Genomic DNA, 14,489 nt, shown 5'->3' on the forward strand with positions numbered 1-14,489 from the left:
GCCACATATTTACAACTATCTGATCTTTGCAAACCTGAGAAAAACAAGAAATGGGGAAAGGATTCCCTATTTAATAAATGGTGCTGGGAAAACTGGCTAGCCATATGTAGAAAGCTGAAACTGGATCCCTTCCTTACACCTTATACAAAAATCAGTTCAAGATGGATTAAAGACTTAAATGTTAGACCTAAAACCATAAAAACCCTAGAAGAAAACCTAGGCATTACCATTCAGGACATAGGCATGGGCAAGGACTTCATGTCTAAAACACCAAAAGCAATGGCAACAAAAGCCAAAATTGACAAATGGGATCTAATTAAACTAAAGAGCTTCTGCACAGCAAAGGAAACTACCATCAGAGTGAACAGGCAACCTATAAAATGGGAGAAAATTTTCGCAACCTACTCATCTGGCAAAGGGCTAATATCCAGAATCTACAATGAACTCCAACAAATTTACAAGAAAAAAACAAACAACCCCATCAAAAAGTGGGCGAAGGACATGAACAGACACTTCTCAAAAGAAGACATTTATGCAGCCAAAAAACACATGAAAAAATGCTCACCATCACTGGCCATCAGAGAAATGCAAATCAAAACCACAATGAGATACCATCTCACACCAGTTAGAATGGCAATCATTAAAAAGTCAGGAAAAAACAGGTGCTGGAAAGGATGTGGAGAAATAGGAACACTTTTACACTGTTGGTGGGACTGTAAACTAGTTCAACCCTTGTGGAAGTCAGTGTGGCGATTCCTCAGGGATCTAGAACTAGAAATTCCATTTGACCCAGCCATCCCATTACTGGGTATATACCCAAAGGACTATAAATCATGCTGCTATAAAGACACATGCACACGTATGTTTATTGCAGCATTATTCACAATAGCAAAGACTTGGAACCAACCCAAATGTCCAACAGTGATAGACTGGATTAAGAAAATGTGGCACATATACACCATGGAATACTATGCAGCCATAAAAAATGATGAGTTCACGTCCTTTGTAGGGACATGGATGAAATTGGAAATCATTATTCTCAGTAAACTATCGCAAGAACAAAAAACCAAACACCGCATATTCTCACTCATAGGTGGGAATTGAACAATGAGAACACATGGACACAGGAAGGGGAACATCACACTTCGGGAACTGTTGTGGAGTGGGGGGAGGGGGGAGGGATAGCATTGGGAGATATACCTAATGCTAGATGATGAGTTGGTGGGTGCAGCACACCAGCATGGCACATGTATACATATGTAACTTACCTGCACGTTATGCACATGTACCATAGAGCCTAAAGTATAATAATAATAATAATAATAATAATAATAATAATAAAACATAAAAAGAGAAACAAGAAAAAAAAATAAAAATAAAAAAATAAAAAATAAAATTAAATTAAAAAAATAAAATTTTACCATTAACTTTTACTTTAGATTTAGGTTATTCATAGATGATTTTTATCTGCTCAAAATAATTAACAATTCCAGTTTGCTTAGGTTTTTTCTTTTTTTCATAAAAGTGTTGAACAGTATTCAATGCTTATCAACAACTAAGATGAACCTTTGGAGTTTTTCTTTTACCATCTTAATGCTGTATTTTGTACTAGATTTTCTGGTGTTGTACTCTTCTTGCATTTCTGGCTTAAAACCAAGTTGCCTATTACTCATCTTTCTTTTTATACATTTTATGTTAGAGTTTTATAAAGAATATTTGCATGTGTTCAAAAGTGAGATTGATCTATAAATTTCTTATCTTGTACTATATCTGTTTGATTTTGATTTGAAGTTATTCAACCCTTATAAAATTAGGCACTTCAACTGTTTTTGTTTTCTAAATTGTTTGAAATAATTTTTTAGAATGGAAATTTTTAAAAATTTGTTCACTTGGCAAAATAAGTCCCATGTAGAAATAATAAAAGCCTGGAGACTTTAGGGGAAAGGGAAGGATTGGGGGTACAATTTTTTATTATCAATTCAATTTATTCACTAGCCTTTAGTTTATTCAAGTTTCTAATTTTTCTTGAACAGATTTTATAATTTGTATTTTTTCTAGATAATTATCTTTTTTTGTTTTTATTTTTGAATTTATACACAAAATTATTTCTTTAAAGCTTTTGAAATTAAAAAATATATTTACTGTAACTGTCTTTTCATTCATAATGGTTTGTCATTTTTAGATACATATTCATAAATATTTATTTATATTAGTTTAATTTTTTGATATAATATCCACTTTAGTTTATTTAATCAATTGTTATTTTCTGAATCAGTTTTTTTTTTTTTTTTGTATTTTTAGTAGAGAAAGGTTTTCACCATGTTGGCCAGGCTGGTCTAAAACTCTTGACCTCAGGTGATCCACCTGTCTCAGCCTCCCAAAGTCCTGGGATTACAGTGGTGAGCCACCGCTCCCCGCCAGTTCGTTTTTACGCTTAATTATCTCCTTTGTTTTGGTCTTTCTCTTATCTCCATAATTTTTTTTGCTAGCTGCTTGACTTAATTGCTGAAACCATTTTTTTAAATCTTTCTTAATTTTTTTCATAGCCTGTACTTTAAGCTATATTTGTTCCATTAAGACAGCTTTAATTAACAAAAATTTATAGCTTCTTTACTATAATTAACAGGAATTTATAGGTCCTTTTACTTTCAATTTTAAATGTTTTTTCACGACTGCTATGATTTGACCTTTGTTACATGAGCTATTTATAATTGGATATGTAAGTTTCCAATCTTGTGTGCTTTAAAAAATTATCATAAATTACTGCTATTTTATGCTGAGATGCAATGATTTTTTAGAGGAAATAAATGTCAGAGGAACCATGTGCTTAATGACATGGAATTGTGAATTAGGTAAATGCTACTGTGTTAATCCAAATTATTCTCTTTATTATTTGATGATATGACAGCTGATCATAAACAACTATTAATGCTTGCTGATAATGACAGTTTTCCAGGGTAAATGTTCTGGTAGAAGTGTTAGAACCATAGCAGGATCTCCTAGTGTTCCTGAAAGATTAGAAACCTATTCAGTCTCAATTTTTTAAATATGCAAACTGGACAATTTTGTCCTGCCTAATTGTCTAAGTCAGTATTTTAGTGATGTCAATACTCACACGTCAAGGAGGGAACACAACATATTTTTTAACTGCAGATAAGATTAAAGGCAAAAACAAGTTTCTACTGCTTATTATGACAAATTTCATAATTTAATATTATTTATCAATGAAACAAGTTATTGTCTTGCTATTGCATATCTGCAAAGTGTATCACCAAACATCATTGGATTTAACATATATATTTTAGCTTAAATTCCAGGCTTCATTTGGATTTTGCTGTTTTTTTTTTTTTTTTCTTTTCTTTTTATTATTATTCTTATTATTATACTTTAGGCTCTATGGTACATGTGCGCAACGTGCAGGTAAGTTACATATGTATACATGTGCCATGCTGGTGCACTGCACCCACCAACTCGTCATCTAGCATTAGGTATATCTCCCAATGCTATCCGTCCCCCCTCCCCCCACCCCACAACAGTCCCCGAAGTGTGATGTTCCCCTTCCTGTGTCCATGTGTTCTCATTGTTCAATTCCCACCTATGAGTGAGAATATGCGGTGTTTGGTTTTTTGTTCTTGCGATAGTTTACTGAGAATGATGATTTCCAGTTTCATCCATGTCCCTACAAAGGACGTGAACTCATCATTTTTTATGGCTGCATAGTATTCCATGGTGTATATGTGCCACATTTTCTTAATCCAGTCTATCATTGTTGGACATTTGGGTTGGTTCCAAGTCTTTGCTATTGTGAATAATGCCGCAATAATCATACGTGTGCATGTGTCTTTATAGCAGTATGATTTATAGTCCTTTGGGTATATACCCAGTAATGGGATGGCTGGGTCAAATGGAATTTCTAGTTCTAGATCCCTGAGGAATCGCCACACTGACTTCCACAAGGGTTGAACTAGTTTACAGTCCCACCAACAGTGTAAAAGTGTTCCTATTTCTCCACATCCTCTCCAGCACCTGTTGTTTCCTGACTTTTTAATGATTGCCATTCTAACTGGTGTGAGATGGTATCTCATTGTGGTTTTGATTTGCATTTCTCTGATGGCCAGTGATGGTGAGCATTTTTTCATGTGTTTTTTGGCTGCATAAATGTCTTCTTTTGAGAAGTGTCTGTTCATGTCCTTCGCCCACTTTTTGATGGGGTTGTTTGTTTTTTTCTTGTAAATTTGTTGGAGTTCATTATAGATTCTGGATATTAGCCCTTTGTCAGATGAGTAGGTTGCGAAAATTTTCCCCCATTTTGTAGGTTGCCTGTTCACTCTGATGGTAGTTTCCTTTGCTGTGCAGAAGCTCTTTAGTTTAATTAGATCCCATTTGTCAATTTTGGCTTTTGTTGCCATTGCTTTTGGTGTTTTAGACATGAAGTCCTTGCCCATGCCTATGTCCTGAATGGTATTGCCTAGGTTTTCTTCTAGGGTTTTTATGGTTTTAGGATTTTGCTGGTTTTTTGCCAATGTCCTTTTTCAGTTCCAGGATTCAACCCAGGATACCGTGTTGTATTTACTTGTCACATGTCCTTAGTCTCTGCCAGTTGGGACAGTTTCTCAGTCTTGCCTTTTCCTTTTCTTTTTAAATGTCTTTGATTACTTTGAAGAGTTTTGATTAGAGCAGGTATTTTGTGGCATGTACTTAAATTTGAGGCCATCTAACATTTACTCATGATTAGACTGAAGTAATGTGATAGAATGTTTTGATTTTCTTTTTTTGTTTTGTTTTGTTTTGTTTTTTGAGACAGAGTTTCGCTCTTGTTGCCCAGGCTGGAGTGCAACGGTGTGGTCTCGGCTCACTGCAACCTCCGCCTCCGGGGTTCAAGCGATTCTCTTTTCTCAGCCTCCCGAGTAGTTGGGATTATAGGTGCCCGCCACTACTGTGGCTAATTTTTGTATTTTTAGTGGAAAATGGGTTTTGCCAGCCTCTGAGTCTGGCCGATTTTCTTTGTTTAGTAAAGAGAAATGCATGATTAGAAAAAAATTCATAGATCTAGAGTCCATTTCTTTCATCGGAAGGTAATTTAAAGTTAATTATTATAATTTTGCCTTATAAATTGTTGGATCTGGATAGTAATGAAAAATTGATGATGATGTTTGACAATAGTGTCATTTGTTTCATTTTGGATCAAAGCTAAAAATGAGTGTCATGAGATCTCTTGTGAATGTGGTTCCTCTATTATAAGTGATATTAAAACAAAACATAGAAACATTTTAAATGCACATTATGCCCCGTGAGGAGCATTTTTGCTAATATATTCCTAAGTAATTCATAAGCAAGGAGCAAGCACACTTGTTATATAAAAAACTTCAAATGTTTATTGATATATATTGATGTCATTCAAAGTGTTTAAGAAAAAGCATCAGTATTTTACTAATAACTACCGAATGGTTGTAAATTACTAGTGCAATAATGACTCCATATATTAATTGCTTTCAAAGCAGGTGTATAATATTCAAAATTATTTTCTTTTTTCTGTTCTTATTTATTAAAATGTATTTTATGTCTATTGAATATAAAGATTGTGCTTGCACTTTGCACATTGTGGTAGTTTTTGTAATTTAATTATTTTATTTTATAAAAATATCAAATTGGAAAAGAATGATTTTTTACCACAAATAGTTTAAAACACACTCATCTAGACTTTATCTTATCTATTGCTTTCATGATTTTTCATGTTTTCTTGTTCTTGTTTCATTTCCACTTTAAAAAATATTCAACACAACTTTAAAGGAAGATGTGTTTTCATTTTTCTCTTTAAACATAGAATACATATTAATTTTAAGTCATCTTTAAAGACTGTTTCATAAAAGTAATTTCATCTGAAGTAAATTCCTGAACTGCTTGGTGATTTAAAAATATATTAGCATTAGACATTTTGAAATATTAGTTTCCAGAGTTATTTCAAGTGGGCAGTGTTTTCAAGTGTTTGCTTTTTTTTCCTTCTATTTTTATTTCTCTTGTTCAATCTTACTCCCTGAAGACGTTTCTCTGGCTGTGAGTTTTCTGTTGCATCCCTAGAGCTTGCCAGACCTCTTGTCCAGAATTAGGTTCTATAAGAGCATCTGAAATCCTGCACCATTATAATGGGATCATGACAATAGTATTTTCAAACAAATGAGCAACTTGCCTCAGTTCTTGAATCTATGCTTTCTTATTTCTTTGGGACTGCATCCTTCTACAAACCACAGAAAATTCTTTCCAGTGACACTCTTGGTCTTGGGTTTAAAGAGAAAGACTTTGACTCTGGTTTTCTAGTTCTCCAATCTCCCACCCACTCAATCACTTTTGCTCTTTTCTATCTCACAGGAGCCAACATCTAGTCCCAACTCGCTATTCTTGGATGAGGGGCCTAACTGGATTCTGCCTTCTCTTCTGCTTACCATTTTAGGCTTTTATGTTCTTTCATGGACATTGAAGATATTTTGAGCCTAGTTTTACTATTTTATATCTATAATTACTATGAGAACAACAACAACAAAATATTAAACCAAAGTGTGAATGTATAGATCTATTTTGATAAGAAGCCTTCCATTTTTCCATCTCAAATGTCTTATCAGGAAAGCAAAACTGCAACTTTATCAGACTAACATTTTGTATATATTAATTACAATAGTTTTGAGGGTACAGGGGATTTTTAATATAAACAACACATAATTATTTTTGGTTACATGTATAAGTTCTTTAGTGGTGATTTCTGAGATTTTGGTGCAGCAGTGTACACTATACCCAATATGTAGTCTTTTATCCCTCACCCACCTCCCAATTTTTTCCCTGGGAGAAATCCATTATATTATTCTCCAACCTTTGTGTCCTCATAACTTAGCTCCCAATTATAAGTGGAAACATACGACATTTGGTTTCCCATTCCTGAGTTACTTCACTTACAATAATGGCCTCCAGCTCCATTCAAGTTGGTGCAAAGGCCATTATTTCATTCCTTTTTATGACTGAGTAGTATTCCACGGCATATCTGTACCACATTTTCTTTATCCACTCATTGGTTGATGAGTATTTAGGATGGTTCCATATTTTTGCAATTGCGAATTGTGCTGCCATAAACATGCAAGTGCGTGTGTCTTTTTCATATGATGACTTCTTTTCCTTTGGGTAGATAACCAGTAGTGGGAATGCTGAATTGAATGGTAGTTCTACTTTTAGTTCTTTAAGACATCTCCATACTGTTTTCCATAGTGGTTGTACAGTTTACATCCCAGACAGCAGTGTTAAAGTGTTCTCTTTTACCACATTTATGCCAACCTCTATTGTTTTATTTTTTAATCATGGCCATTTTTGCAGGAGTAAGGTGGTATCTCATTGTGGTTTTAATTTGCATCTCCCTAATAATTAGTGATGCTGAGCATTTTTTCATATGTTTGTTGGCTATTGGTATATCTTCTTTGGAGAATTATTTATTCATGTCCTTTGCCCACTTTTTGATGGGATTATTTGTTTTTTTCTTGCTAATTAGATTGAGTTCCTTGTAGATTTTTGATATTAGTCCTTTGTTGGATGTATACTTTGTAAATATTTTACCTCACTCTGTGGCTTGTCTGTTTATTCTGCTGATTATTTCTTTTGCTGTGCAGAAGCTTTTTAGTTTAATTAAGTCCCATTTATTTACTTTTGTTTTTGTTGCATTTGCTTTTGGGATCTTAGTCATGAATTCCTTGCTTAAGCCAATCTCTAGAAGAGTTTTTCTAACGTTATCTTCTAGAATTTTTATGGTTTCAGGTCTTAGATTTAAGTCTTTGATCCATCTTGAGTTCATTTTTGTATAAGGTGAGAGATGAGGATCCAGTTTCACTCTTCAAGTGGCTTGCCAGTTTTCCCAGCACCATTTATTGAATAGGGTGTCCTTTCCCCACTTTATTTGGCTTTATTTCTGAGTTCTCTACTCTGTTCCTTTGGTCCGCATGCTTATTTTTATACCAGAATCATGCTGTTTTTGTAACTATAGCCTTGTTCTATAATTTGAAGTTGGATAATGTGATGCCTCCAGCAATACTTTTTGCTTAGTATTGCTTTTGCTATGCAGACTCTTTTTTGGTTCCATATATATTTTAAGGTTGTTTTTTTCTAGTTCCATGAAGAATGATGATGGTATTTTGATGGGAATTGCATTGGACAGTATAGCCATTTTTACAATATTGATTCAATAAATCACTTTGGACAGTATAGCCATTTTTACAATATTGATTCTACCCATCCATGAGCATAGGACATGTTTCCATTTGTTTATGTCATCTATGATTTCTTTCAGCAGTGTTTTGTAGTTTTCCTTGTAGAAAACTCTCTCCTTGGTTAAGTGTGTTTCCAAGTATTTTATGTTTTTTTGCAGATGTTATAAAAAGAGTTGGGTTCTTGTTTTGATTCTCAGCTTGGTCATTGTTGGTGTATAGCAGTGCTATTGATTTGTGTGCATTCATTTTGTATCCTAAGAGCTTACTGAATTTATTTCTTAGATCTAGCAGGTTTTGGATGAGTCTTTAGATTTTCTAGGTATATAATCATATCATCAGTGAACAGTGACAGTTTGACTTCCTTTATTTCTTTCTCTTGTCTGATTGCTCTGGCTAGGGCTCACAGTACTATGTTGAATTGAAATGGTGAAAGTGGCCATCCTTGTCTTGTTCCAGTTCTCAGGGGGAATGCTTTCAGCTTTCTCATTCAGTCTGATGTTGGCTGTGGGTTTGTCAGAGATGGCTTTTATTACTTTGAGGTATGCCCTTTCTATGCCAATTTTGTTGAGGGTTTTTATCATGAAGGGATGTTGAATTTTATCAAATGCTTTTTCTGCCTCTATTGAGATAATCATGATTTTTGTTTTAAATTTCCTTTATATGATGAGTCACGTTTATTGACTTGTGTGTGTTAAACCATCCCTACATCACTGGTATGAAACCCACTTGATCATGATGTATTATCTTTTTTATATGCTATTGGATTCAGTTAGCTAGCATTTTGTTAAGGATTTTTGCATCTATATTCATCAGGATTACTGGTCTGTAGTTTTCTCTTTTTTTTTTGTTATGTCTTTTCCTGGTTTTGATATTAGGGTGGTGGTATTGGCTTCATAGAGTGATTTAGGGAGCATTCCCTCTTTCTCTATCTTTTGAAATAGTTTCAGTAGGATTGGTACCAATTCCTCTTTTAATGAGCGTCTGATAGAATTGAGCTGTGAATCCATCTGGTCCTGGACTTCTTTTGGTTGACAATTTTTTTTTATTACTGTTTCAGTCACACTACTTGTTATTGATGTATTCAGAGTTTCTATTTCTTCCTGATTTAATCTAGGAGAATTGTACATTTCCAGAAACGTATTCATCTCCTCTAGATTTTCTAATTTGTGTGCATAAAGGTGTTCATTGTAGTCTTGAATGATCTTTTGTATTTCTGTGGTATTATAATATCACCCGTTTCATTTCTAATTGAGCTTATTTGGATCTTCTGTCTTCTTTTCTTGGTCGATCTTGCTAATGGTATCTCAATTTTGTTTATCTTGTCAAAGAAGAAGCTTTTTGTTTTATTTATCTGTTTGTATTTTTTGTTTGTTTCAATGCGTTTAGTTCTGTTCTGATCTTATTTCTTTTCTTCTGCTCGGTTTGGGTTTTATTCTTGTTTCTCTAGTTTCTTGAGGTGTGATATTATGTTGCCTATTTGTGCTCTTTCAGGGTTTTTCTTACGTAGGGATTTAATGTTATGAACTTTTCTCTTAACACCACTTTTGCTTTATCCCAGAGGTTTTGATAAGTTGTGTGTCACCATTATTGTCCATTTCAAATAATTTTTTAATGTCCACATTGACTTCACTGTTAACTCAAAGATAATTTAAGAGCAGATTATTTATTTCATTTCCATGTGTTTGTAAAGTTTTTGGGGCTCATTTTGGTGTTGATTTTTAGTTTTATTCCTCTGTGGTCTGAGAAGATACTTGATATGATGTCAATTTTCATAAACATACTGAGACTTGTTTGGTTGCCTATCATATAGTCTATCTTGGAGAATGTTCCATGTACTGATGACAAGAATGTATATTCTGCATTCATTGGGAAGAATGTTCCATAAATATCTGTTAAGTCTATTTGTTCTAGGGTATAGTTTAAGTCCATTGTTTCTCTGTTGACTTTCTGTCCTGATGATCTGTCTAGCACTGTCAGTGGAGTATTTAAATCCCCCACTGTTATTATATGACTATCTCATTACTTAAGTCTAGTAGTAATTGTTTTATAAATTTGGGAGCTTCAATGTTAGGTTCATATATATTCAGAAGTGTAATATATTTTTGTAAGGCTAATCTTTTTATCATTATATAATGCCCTTCATTGTCTATTTTTACTGTTGTGCCTTTAACATCTGTTTTGTCTGATATAAGAATAGCTATTCCTGCTTACTTTTGCTTTCCATTTGCATGGAATATCTTTTTCCACCCCTTTACCTTAAGTTTATGTGAGTCCTTATGTGTTAGATGAGTCTTTAAAGGACAGCAGATACTTGGTTGGTGGGTTGTTTTTTTTTTTTTTAAATATATTCTGCCATTCTGTATCTTTTAAGTGGAGCATTTAGGCCATTTACATCCAACATTAGTATTGAGATATGAGATACTGTTCTATTCATCACATTAGTTGTTGCTTAAATATCTTGTTTTTTTTTTCATTGCATTATTGTTAATTAGGCCCCATGAGATTTATGCTTTAAGGAAGTTGTATTTTGGTGTATATTGAGGTTTTGTTTCAAGATTTAGGACTTCTTTTGGCATTTCTTGTAGTGCTTGCTTGGTAGTGGCCATTCTCTCAGCATGTGTTTGTGTGTAAAAGACTATCTCTCCTTCATTTATGAAGCTTCATTTTGCTGGATATGAAATTCTTGACCAACAATTATTTTATTTAAGGACCCCAGTCCCTTCTGATCTAATATGTTTTTAGTGTTTCTTTACTGAATGCCACTAAACGAATACGGACATTTTCAATAGTAGTACCTAATTCAGAATTGCTATTTTTTGGTCTCTGAGGATACATTTAAATACAAAAAAAATTCCTCCAGACACTGAAATTTAGGTGAAATACAGCTTGGCTTCAAATTCTGTTTTATTGGTCCTTCTGCACTTTCAGTAACTAAGATAATACAATATAAAAAGACATGGCATCATAGAAATTCAATAAGTGAAATTCTTCTTAGTCATATCAGAAAAGAAGCAAAATACCCCTTTTTATGGTGAAGTTTGTTTTCGATTATTAGTAATTTTTCCTTGCTACCCTAGATTATCATTACTTTTTCTACATTTTTCTGCCTGTTTTCATACCAGCTATATACAGTTTGTGGTGCCTATAAAAACTTAAAGATATTTCAAGTCAGGCTTGATAGCTAGATTTATTTTTGAGAATGGTAATATTACTACTAAAATAGTATTTTTCATTTTAAATGTTAATAGAACAAAAGGATGATATGTTCACTATGTTTTATGAATGAATATAGGTTCCCTTGTTCTATACTGAGGCAATTAATTTGGGTTGAGCATACTCTGAATAGTGACTAAATACTTAGACAATTGATTTTGGAAATACATTAACATGTTTAGACTATAAAAGTATATTTAATATTCTGACATAAAATTATTTACTTGGAAAAAATTCTCAAATTTATTGGGAAGAAATAATGCATTTAAAAAGATAATATTCTACCTATTTTCTTTTAAGACAAAATCCAGAGTGAAAACCTGAAATAGCAAACATATGAGAATGGATGGAGTCTGATAAGAAGACGTGTTTGTCTTTATGGCAGATATCAAGGATTGCTCACCCAATGGCCATTTTCTCCTGCTTTTTCCATTCTGACAGAATTTGCCACCCGCCATAGAGGCAGAAAAAGTCCAGATGTCCATTTTCTGGTATCCCTGATAGTTAAGTCCAATGGGATGGAAGAAGTGCTACATGTTTCTGGAATGGTTTTACTATTTTAAAATAAGAGAGACCAGTGAAAAGAAATACCTTCTTCCTTGCTGCTTTTGGACATTGTCCTGGGAGGATGAAATGGTGAAAATTATGACCGCCATTCTGTAATCATAGCAAGTAAGCCAAAGGCTCTGACAATTCTGGGCTGTGGAAAAAATAAACTTTGTAACTGCTTTCATCTGGACTTTCTGTTACATTATGTAATAAACCTCTACTTTTAGTTAGGTACCATCTTGACTGAGATAGTCTCTACTTGAGCCAGATTAATTCTACTCTATTAAGATATTAAGAAGTAGCTAAAATATGCTCATGTTGGTGGTCAGTGCCTGATGTAGGGAGACGAGTGGATGGGTGAAGAGTTAAGAATGTTTGTCTGTAAAGTTGAAATTATAATTTTATGTTTATCAGAACTAATATTTAGTAAAATTAAGTTTATTTTTTAATAGACTAAAGGAAACCTAATGCTGGTATTATGAATATATGTGAGACTAAACATCAGCTTTTGGCATGGACAATTACAGTTTTTAGAAAAGTAAGATGGTGGGGGAAAGAACTTAGGTAAAGCAGGAATGTTGAGAGTGAGTTATGCCTAATTTTGCCTCTGTAAGCACCAGAAGCTTCTCTTTAATAATTGTTTAAATGTCAACCAATTCATGATGTTTATAATAACATTTAATTGTTTTTAAAATTTAGGAATTTATGAAGGCAAGTTTATTTGAGAGTAAGAAACCATACTTCAGAGGGTTTTTTTTTTTTTTTTTGTAATGAAGTCTTGCTCTTGTTGCCCAGGCTGGAGTGCAGTGGCATGATCTCGGTTCACTGCAACCTCTGCCTCCCAGTTTCAAGCAATTCTTGTGCCTCAGCCTCCCGAGTAGCTGGGATTACAGGCGCCCGCCACCACACCCAGCTAATTTTTGTATTTTTCATAGAGATGGGATTTCGCCATGTTGGCCAGGCTGTTCTTGAACTCCTGACCTCATGATCTCTCCACCTCAGCCTTCCAAAGTGCTGGGATTACTGTCATGAGCCACTACACCTGGCCTAGAGGTTTTTACTTGTGCACAATTATAGAAAATGTATTATAGATCAATACACCGTGAGATTCCAGTATTAACATTTAAATCTATCCTCAGCATGGTCTCAGGAGGGAAGAATCTTAGCTTGGTGAGAAATGGAATTCTCTAATCATTTAGCCTCCAAAGTTTTGCTGATCTTCTTGTGCATTCCTTCATTCTGCCACAGAAGGATTCACTGGGCAGGACTAACTGATGCCAGGGAACAAATATATATAAACTTTTAGTTAGGGATACAGATGCTTTTCAGTTGCTTGGCCCTGAGACATTCTTTCTTTAAGGACAATACTCTTTATTGTTTGGAAAATTTTCTCTGATACTTATTATGCAGTGGGGATGAGGTTTTCTGGAAGGGAAATTCTGGATCTATGTCCTTCTGGAAAGACACATAGATGCCATTATGTCCTATGTAAGACAATTTGATGGCGGAAAATTAAAGAATGATTGTTTTAGTTATTCACTCCTAATGTGATATTAGCATCACGGCAAAATGTGAATTTCTGGCATTGCAACTCCAGCCATTTTGAGCTTACTAGAGAACTATGAAAGAAAAGTAGATTTTGCTCCTATAAAACCTGAAGATTATAATATTTTCTCCCCCAATCCTCTAGAGGAGCAGCTTGATATAGTAGAAAAAGCACCAAAATAAGGTTTATATGTTTTAAGTTCTAAGTTTTGTTTCTTTATTCACTGATCATTTAATTTGTGACAAACTTTCACCTTTCCTAAGCCCTGATTTTTTCTTATATAATAAAGATAATAATTCCTTTCTTGCAAGAATAGCATTTTGTGGAGATTCAAAGAACTAATATGTTTCAATGTGTTTCCAAAGCTCTAAAGCATTTACAAGTGTTGTCATCTTATCTTTTGGGCTGTAGAAATTTGAAAGCTGTTACTCGGAAAAGCGGAGCCTCTGAGAAGCAGGCATACTGATATCGGAAATGACAGGTGACAACCTGACCACAAAGATGAACTGGAAACCAAAGTACAACATTGGCAGTCATCATGGTGACTGATCATTAATGGAAAGGTGGATTATGTTTAGAATCATCTGTTTTTAAAAAGCACACGTATGTGCAGTCAAACAGCATTTTTTTAACGGTTAAATATTTTGGATCATAGGAGGGTGAGGTTTAGCTGATTAGAAAATGGATACATGTGTTTTATATTACTTCCCAAATGTCTTATAAATAGAGGCACTGATTGCCTTTGGTTCAGGCTGTATTTTCCAGGGTGAAAACACATTTTGTTGCCTTGGTTCATGCACTAGGCACAAGGCAAAATTTAGCCTTTCAAAGTCTTGAATTAATCATAAATTTTTACCTAAGTATTTTTCTCAAAACTATTTCATACTCTGCACACCAAAATATTCAAACTCTTTGGGCTTCTTTTTGAGCCATGTTTTCCA

The sequence above is a fragment of the Pongo abelii genome, chromosome 5 (assembly GCF_028885655.2).
Source record: "Pongo abelii isolate AG06213 chromosome 5, NHGRI_mPonAbe1-v2.0_pri, whole genome shotgun sequence".
Classification (NCBI taxonomy): domain Eukaryota; kingdom Metazoa; phylum Chordata; class Mammalia; order Primates; family Hominidae; genus Pongo; species Pongo abelii.